The 8,594-nt window shown below is 40.5% G+C and overlaps 1 long non-coding RNA gene across 1 annotated transcript; it reads left to right on the top strand.

Annotated features, from left to right (window-relative positions):
• The first annotated feature begins 1,001 nt into the window (after nt 1-1,001).
• Nucleotides 1,002-2,252, top strand: LOC144016784 (uncharacterized). The gene is made up of 4 exons (XR_013283005.1): nt 1,002-1,382; nt 1,523-1,569; nt 1,658-1,810; nt 1,886-2,252. It is a non-coding gene; the product is annotated as an uncharacterized LOC144016784 (long non-coding RNA).
• Nucleotides 2,253-8,594: the final 6,342 nt, after the last annotated feature.

Genomic DNA, 8,594 nt, shown 5'->3' with positions numbered 1-8,594 from the left:
GTGTGTGTGTGGTTGGGAAACAAGTCTTTATATGCAAGAATACAAAGTAACAACAGAGAGCAGGGTTGGATGTATGGAAGCAACCTCAAACACATGGAAGAACAGCTTGTATGGAAGAAAACTTAAATACTATATTGGGATAGGATACTACAATGTGCTCAGAGAAACCTTGATGTACTGACAAAAGTGTCACTCAGTAACTCCTGCTAGGGCAGGATAGAATAAAGGCCAATATGACAACATAAGAGTGACAAGACAAGCTAAGAGTGGCTAATACAGGACTCTAGCATCTGCATAGCAACTGTCATAACAACACAATGACCCAATGACTCAACCCAAAACACAGTCATGACAGAGGTCATTTCATATGATGCAGGTAATTCCACTAGGCAACCAATGTATGAATGGTGTGCGGTACATTGTTTGACTGTGCAGCAATCTCAAGCTATGCACTGACTTCATTTCACCCATTCACTTGAAGGAGAACATCCATTAATTATGTTGCACATTTAGTCATGCAGGCGGAGTCAAGGATTGTCTGAATGAATCTTAAATTAATATGTAGAGAGGGCAAAAGTCAAGAGCAAAAATTTCCAGCTGCATGGAGAAGATTTCATTATGTGGTAAAAAGCTGACTTCATAATGATCATTGCCGTTGCTCATCAGTCATATGCAGCAGTATGCTTAATTCAGAGATCAATGATCTGGGAGAGTGATGGGAGTGGCTGAGATGAAGTGGATGTAGAAAAGATGTTGGCATTTGTGCTGATTAACTCTTTGACCGCCATAAACGTTTAAAAACGTTCAGTATAATCCTAGGATTGGCCGCCATAGACGTTAATTGACGTCTACTATGTTTTTTTATGGAAACGGGTGGAGGAAAGCCTTGGGCAGCTGTGCTCCAAGTATCAAGCCGATCGGGTTACTATATGAGTATTCCTGGCCACTAGATGGCTGTGATGAGTCTTTTGGACAAGATCGGGTGGGAGACAACAGTAGAAGAAGAGAGGCTGAGCTAGCGTGTTGAGGGGGAGAGAATGGCTAACTTGGCTAAGGGAGTCAAAAAGGCTACAGATGGCAATCAGCTCACGCTTGATCCTTATTTTCAAAGCTCAAAAGCATCGACCAGTGCTCAAGAGCACAGTGATGACGGGGTTAAGTCATAGTTGAAGCGGTGACACGGCCGTTTCGACCACGTCCTAAGGCCCCACCGGCTAGCGATGCTAATAACGTCCTAAGGCCCCACCGGCTAGCGATGATAACACCGGAGAAAAGTGGTGCACAACCGAGCACGTCTGCACAGATGACGTTTCATCGGACGATGACGACTACTATGGGTCCGATGCAAGACAGTCTTGGACAGTCTTCCAAAGAACGTGAAGGTAAGCGCTAACATGCTAAGAGATTGCTCGTAAGATTACTTTTCTAACTTTCTCGGGCGATCTGCTAGCAGCGTGCGTAAATGTGCTGATATACACTAAAACATCTATTACCTATACAAACGTGAATGTATATTTTATAGATCGTGCTCACAGCAACGTCCGACCGCTGGTTCTACGACAAAGAAAGGTAAAAAATAAAAAAAACGTTTTCAATACACCGCAACAATAAAAGGAAAGTCTTTCGATAGTATTGTAATTGTATATGTTTCTTTCAGCTCCTCCTCATAGGGCCCAAAGTGACCCTTCTCACATGAGCAGAACATAGGTAAAAAGAAAAGATTCTCCACAGCACTAATAAAATATTTGATGGTAAACGTCTTCTATAATTTACAGAATGTGCATCAACCAATACACCCAAGAAAAAAAAGGTAAACATATGCACACACACACACATTGCATCACACTGCTCTAAAATAATATGAATTTGAAATGTATATTTGCAGATCCCAAAGATTCTGGCTGGCTTGAAGTTGATGGATTTGGCTGGCAGCCAACCATCTTCCCCTTTGCTGCAAAACCAGGACCAAGGGATGCTGCAGCAGAGCTGAATTCCCACCTGCCAGCTGACATCCTGGAGCTCTTCATCACGGATGAACTTCTCCAGCACATCGTTCATCATACCAACCTCTACGCAAATCAGTCCATGCAGAAGCAGACTGACAAAAACTGTTGCGCACGTGTAAATAGTTTGCAAAGAGTTTTCCAAATTGTTTGTTCGGATTGCTACTGTTGCATGTAAATAAACTGTTATTTTGCAATCAAAAAACATTTTTTATTGTTGGGGTAGTGTTTTATAGAAGTTTAGGTGTTTGTAGAATCCCTCATGCAAAAAAAAAAAAGTGCCAAATTCACTAGAGTGCATGAAATAACATCGTTTCACAAAAAGCTTGATTTCTCCATATTTTGGAAGAAAATAGAGGATTTGGGTGAAACGAAGCTGTTTTCTATTGTTGATTACTGAAGATCCGAATAAGGTAGAAACAAACTTTTTTTTTAGATGAAAGATGAGACTTCAATCTTTCATTTGGTAGTATCCGCGTTTCCATAGTCCGAACACAACATTTTCTGTGGAGCTTGAAAGATCGGTAAAATTCTGTAAATCAGCTGGCAGTATGGGGTTACCTTTTCCGAAAATGGCTGGCAGTCAAAGAGTTAAAGAAAGCGCTAGATGATTAATAATTTGGTCACGATGACCTTCCTACCCCTTACGGACACGCATTTGCTTGTTAGGTACAGTTTCATATGTCATATGAACTCTATGAACACAAATTTTGAGACACTTGTCCATTACACAGGAAGTGTTTCTAGAAAATGAAACAGAACATATACTACCCCCCACCACCCCACATCACACCCAGTTACATTTGCACACGCCATTAAGAAATTCATTAAATGAATACCGTGAACTCAACACATTAATTTTTTATTTTTTTTTTAATGTTCAATTTTATATATATTGGGTTTTAGCTACTTAAATTGATCAATAAATCATCATTGAACTTTTTACCGCATGGCACACTTTTTTTATGCATCAGGTTAAAATTCAGGGATGGGCAATCTTGGTCCGTGGGGGCTGCAGCCCTGCAGGGTTTGCAGGTTTCCTTCTTCCAACACAAGCTGTTTCCAATCAGTGGGATCGTTATCAGTCTAATGCAGAGCTTGCTGATGAGTGGATCATATATCAGCTGTGTTTGAGGAGAGAAACCTCTAAAACCTGTAGGGCTGCGGCCCTCGAGGACCGAGATTGCCCATCCCGGGGTTAAATCCTTCTGTATGGAATGGCTTGAACAAAACATAAATAAAGCCCGGAAAATGGCAATGTTTAATATTCAGTTAGACCTTATACTGCAAAAAAAAAAAAAAAGAAGAAGAAAACTTATAATGCAAAATAAATAAATAAATAAATAAATACACAGAAGTTATATTTATATTTTGATAAAGGCTTAAATAATATAGTACTGTAAGTAAAGACACCAAATATAAAATAACTATAGAAACTTATACTGTTATATCAAGAATATACAGGGTCAATCACAATCATAATGTAAAATCACAATGTACCATCACTGGTGATCTATTTTTAGAACAGGCCCACACGTAGGGCTGTGCATCCATCCATCCATCCATTTTCTTGACCGCTTATTCCTCACAAGGGTCGCGGGGGCTGCTGGCGCCTATCTCAGCTGGCTCTGGGCAGTAGGCGGGGGACACCCTGGACTGGTTGCCAACCAATCGCAGGGCACACAGAGACAAACAACCATCCACACTCACACGCACACCTAGGGACAATTCGGAGCGCCCAATTAACCTGCCATGCATGTCTTTGGAATGTGGGAGGAGACCGGAGTACCCGGAGAAGACCCACGCGGGCACAGGGAGAACATGCAAACTCCACCGAGGAAGGTCCGAGCCTGGACTCGAACCGGAGACCTCAGAACTGGGAAGCAGACGTGCTAACCACTCGACTACCGTAGGGCTGTGCAATTAATCAAAATTCAATTATGATTTCGATTTCCCCCCTCCACGATTACAAAATTGGCATGATCGTACAAAAACGACTATTAACTCATTCACTGCCTTTGAAAAGTATACTTGTCAATTGTATTTTTTAGAGCGGTGCTAAATGGGGGCGAATCTGAGCATGCTCCACTGTAAATATCAAACTTGGAAACAACTTTACTGATGCCCAACCACCGGTAGATGACATCATTGCCCCATTTTATAGGAAATAAACACAGTTTCAGAGTCCATGGGAGAAATGGCTGTATTTTGGCAAACCTACATTTTTCTGCTGTCAATTATAAAAGAACAGGACGGGACAAAAAATAGGGAGTCTATTCTGTTATTTGGTAGATTCGGTTTATATATAATTATTGAATGTAATATCACGTGAGTATTGGAAATATAAAAATTTTCTATAATGACTGGCAGTGAATGAGTTAATCCTAGGAGGGTTGAAACGACATTTCTGCTTTGGATACCCGCTGAGATAAGTCGTAGTCTAGCTAACGGCTAAAGACGTGCTCCTCTATTCGGAGTTTGTGAACGGCAATTTAAATGCACCAAACTGTTGGGCCAGACCTCAGTAACAACTTAGTCCTGAAGTCATGTTCAAGCTCCAGGTAAGAGCGCAAAACATAATTATGCTGACGTTGTATTGTACGGCACCTGTTGCCAGCGTTTAGCGGTGACTACTAGCTAACAGTGAGCTAACAGCGGCAAGCTAGCCATGCTAGCTAGCAGTGTTAAAGTGCTCCACCCGTCTGATTACTTTTCAAAGACGTAAATACTACAGCCCGTGGAAAGCTGGGTTAGGCTCCACCGTGCCCGCGAGCAGCGACCCTCATGAGGATTAGCGGTTCAGAAAATGGATTGGACTGTGCACACTTTGATGCTGACAGCCTGACTAATTTGCTGTTCCTACTGATCACTTCTTAACAAACCAAGCTTACTCAAATGTATTTATTTATCCGACAAAAATAACTATTGTGGGTCACTTTAGTTCCATTAAATAAAATCTTATGGGGAGAGATTTGTCTAAAATCTCACTGTTTCAGAGGAAAATAGTTTGCAAGTTTGACATGCTTGTTGATTAGTTGATTATCCAAAAATGAAAGCCAGTTGGTTGTTCATGTGATTACATGCAAATGTGTTTTTTGTCTTCTGTATTTATACTTGTTCTTTAACCAAGTATGTAAGCTATATACTGTACAGGTATGTTTTTATTTCTGTCTAAATACCCGATTATTTGCTAGGACTTTCAGTAGTAGAATACCAAAATATTTGATAGCTGCAACCCTAATAATGTTCATTTTGAGTTGTTTTGAGGCACGCCCACACGAGTTCGTTCACCAACTGCCCCTGTCAAAACTAGCTTGCACCCCACAAGCCACTGCACACGCTGCACCTCAGCTTCAAATTTGTGGTAACATAAATAATATATATTATAATAAATTCTGTTATTTATTTATTTGTCTTAATATTTTCAAATGTTTAAACATTTTCTTGTTTTGAAAAACAAAACCCAACTAGAGCTGCGAGCAGCTATAAAGGGCCCTCGCAACCTGGGCCATGTTGGGGTACTTGCACATTTTAAATGGGACTGTCATATAGGACAAGTACCATCTAAAATGTTTTTGACAAGCCTTGTGTGTGCAAAGTTTTATCAAAAGGCCAAAGATGGTGCGCAATTCCCAAAATAAATTCAAAATGGCGGACTTCCTTTTTGGTTTAGCATACGGCTACAGAATACTTTTTGTAGGTCTTAGGCTAATAGGTGTGCCTCCCAGTTTTCACAAATCTATGTCAAGTCATCTTTAGTTATATAGTGCTTGAATCATACAATCGGAAATGCTCCATAAAAATGCATAGAGGGCGCTATTGAGCACAACGTTGGGTTACGTTCATGTCGGTGTACTGGCAGGTTGGGGTACTGTTACATGGAACAAGGACCATTTAAAATGTTAATGTTTTTTCCATGCCTTGTGTGTGCAAAGTTTCATGAAAAAGGCCAAAAATGATGCATAATTCCCAAAATAAAATCAGAATAGCGGACTTCCTCTTTGGTTTAGCAAATGGCTACATAATACTTTTTTGTAGGTTTTAGGCTGGTAGGGGTCTGTCCTAATTTTCACAAATCTAGCAAAATCATACAATCGGAAATACTTCGTAAAAATGTCTAGAGGGCGCTATTTATTGCAAATTGCACAAAAAATCTCTAAAAATTCATGTTCATTACAATGTGTGTGTGTGATGTCTGATGTGTGTTTCACGAGTTTTCACACATGTAGAGATAAAAAAAAAAACAAAGCAGCACTTTACTTGGCAACCAATGCATCGCTATAGCAGCAGCGTGCGACAAAATAAAAAACTTTTGATAACTTTGCATCTTAAACATCTTAAGATGAAACACACCAAGTTTGAAGACGGTCGGATGAATTTTGTAGTAGTAGTTAAAATATGACCCCTAAAAAAGGCCACAAAAAAAGGCTACAAATCCCATCATAAATCAAAATGGCGGACTTCCTGTTTCGTTTAGCACATGGTTCCAAAAGACTTTTTTTGTAGATCGTGGGTTCTTATGTATGCCTGCAAATTATCATAGCGCTAGGTGAAACGTACAACCGGGATGCTTCGTTAAAGAGGACTTTTTTACCTCAAAATGTGATGCCCGGCCCCTGGGGGACTTCCTGTTGGGTTTAGCACATGGCACCAAGAGACTTTTTTGTACATCGTGGGCTTTTACATATGCCTCCAAATTTTCGTAGCTCTAGCTGCTTCTTACAACTGGGAATGCTTCATTAAGAAGGAATTTTTTCCTTTGCAAACTGTGCATGCCACGGCAACAGCGTGCGACGAAATAAAAAGCTTTCAATAACTTTTCATCTTCAACATCTTAAGATGAAACACACCAACTTTGAAGATGATCAGATAAACTCTGTAGGAGGAGTTCGTTAAAATATGACCCCTAAAAAAGGCCACAAAAAATGGCTACAAATTCCAATGTAAATCACAATGGTGGACTTCCTGTTTGGTTTAGCATATGGCTCCAATAGACTTTTTTTGTACATCCTGAGCTCTTATGTTTGCCTGCAAATTATCATAGCTCTAGATGAAACGTACAACCGGGAATGCTTTGTTAAAGAGGAGTTTTTTCGCTCAAAATGTGATGCCCGGCCCCTGGGGGACTTCCTGTTGGGTTTAGCACTTGACACCAAGAGACTTTTTTGAACATCGTGGGCTGTTACATATGTCTACAAATTTTCGGAGCTCTAGCTGCTTCGTACAACTGGGAATGCTTCTTTAAGAAGGATTTTTTTCCCTTTGCAAACAGTGCATACCACGACAACAGCGTGCGACGAAATAAAAAGCTTTCAATAACTTTCCATCTTCAACATCTTAAGATGAAACACACCAACTTTGAAGATGATCGGATAAACTCTGTAGGAGGAGTTCGTTAAAATATGACCCCTATGAAATGGCCAAAAAAATGGCAACACGTTCCAAAGTAAATCAAAATGGCGGACTTCCTGTTAGGTTTAGCATATGGTTCAAAAAGAGTTTTTTGTACCTTGAGGGCTGTTACATATGTCTTCAAATTTTGGTAACTCTAGGTGAAACGTACAGCCGGGAATGCTTCATTAAGTAAGAATTTTCAAACGCAAAATTTGATACCCCGCCTCTGGCGGACTCCCTGTTAGGTTTAGCATATGGCACCAACAGGCTTTTTTGTAGGTCATAGTCTGTTACATATGTGTACCAATTTTCGTAGCTCTAGGTTAAACGTACAACCGGCAATACTACGTTTAGTAAGAGTTTTGAAACTCTAAATTTGATGCCTCACCCCCGTCATATAGTACGTCAAAAAGTTTTGATTTTTTACCATGATTTTTTTTTCTTTAAAAAGAGCTCAGAATTGTTCATTCGGTATCTTACCGATTCAACGTCTTATCATCATTGCTCTTTTTGTGTGTGTGTGTGTGTGTGTGTGTGTGTGTGTGTGTGTGTGTGTGTGTGTGTGTGTGTGTGTGTGTGTGTGTGTGTGCGTGCGTTTGCGTGCGCGTGCGTGCGTGCGCGTGCGTGTGCGTGCAAATACGTATAAATTTATACTCATTAATTCACCTAAAACCTTATAAATATCCCATTACCCTTCGCCTTAACCAGGTACTTCAGAATCTTGCCAGAGTCGTGAGGTTCAAATGGTCAGGAGACCAGAGAAAAAATAAAGAGAAAAGAAAGATAAATCAAAGTGAAATCCAGCACCGACCAAACACTTCCTGCCTTCCCCATGGTAACAAAATCAAAGTCTTACGCCAACCCCAGAAGCCTCTAAATTTCAACAAATTAGCGAGATCTCAAGAGACCAGAGGAAAAACTAAAGAGAGGAAGGAGGGAAGGATCGATGAGGCAGAGTGAGATCCATAGAAGCCAGTACATCCAATCCATCAAAGTGAAATCCAGCACCAACCAAACCCCTCCTGCGTGGTTACAAAACCAGAGTCTTATGCGTACCCCAGAAACCTCAAACTTCCAATAAATTGAGATCTCAAGTGACCAGAGGAAAAACTAAAGAGAGGAAGGAGGGAAGGATAGATAAAGCAAAATGAGATCCACAGACACCAGCACCCACTGAAGGGGCTGTGGGAGGGAGAG

This window comes from Festucalex cinctus, chromosome 3 (genome assembly GCF_051991245.1).
Source record: "Festucalex cinctus isolate MCC-2025b chromosome 3, RoL_Fcin_1.0, whole genome shotgun sequence".
Lineage (NCBI taxonomy): Eukaryota > Metazoa > Chordata > Actinopteri > Syngnathiformes > Syngnathidae > Festucalex > Festucalex cinctus.
This window is presented reverse-complemented; position numbering and strand designations above follow the sequence as displayed.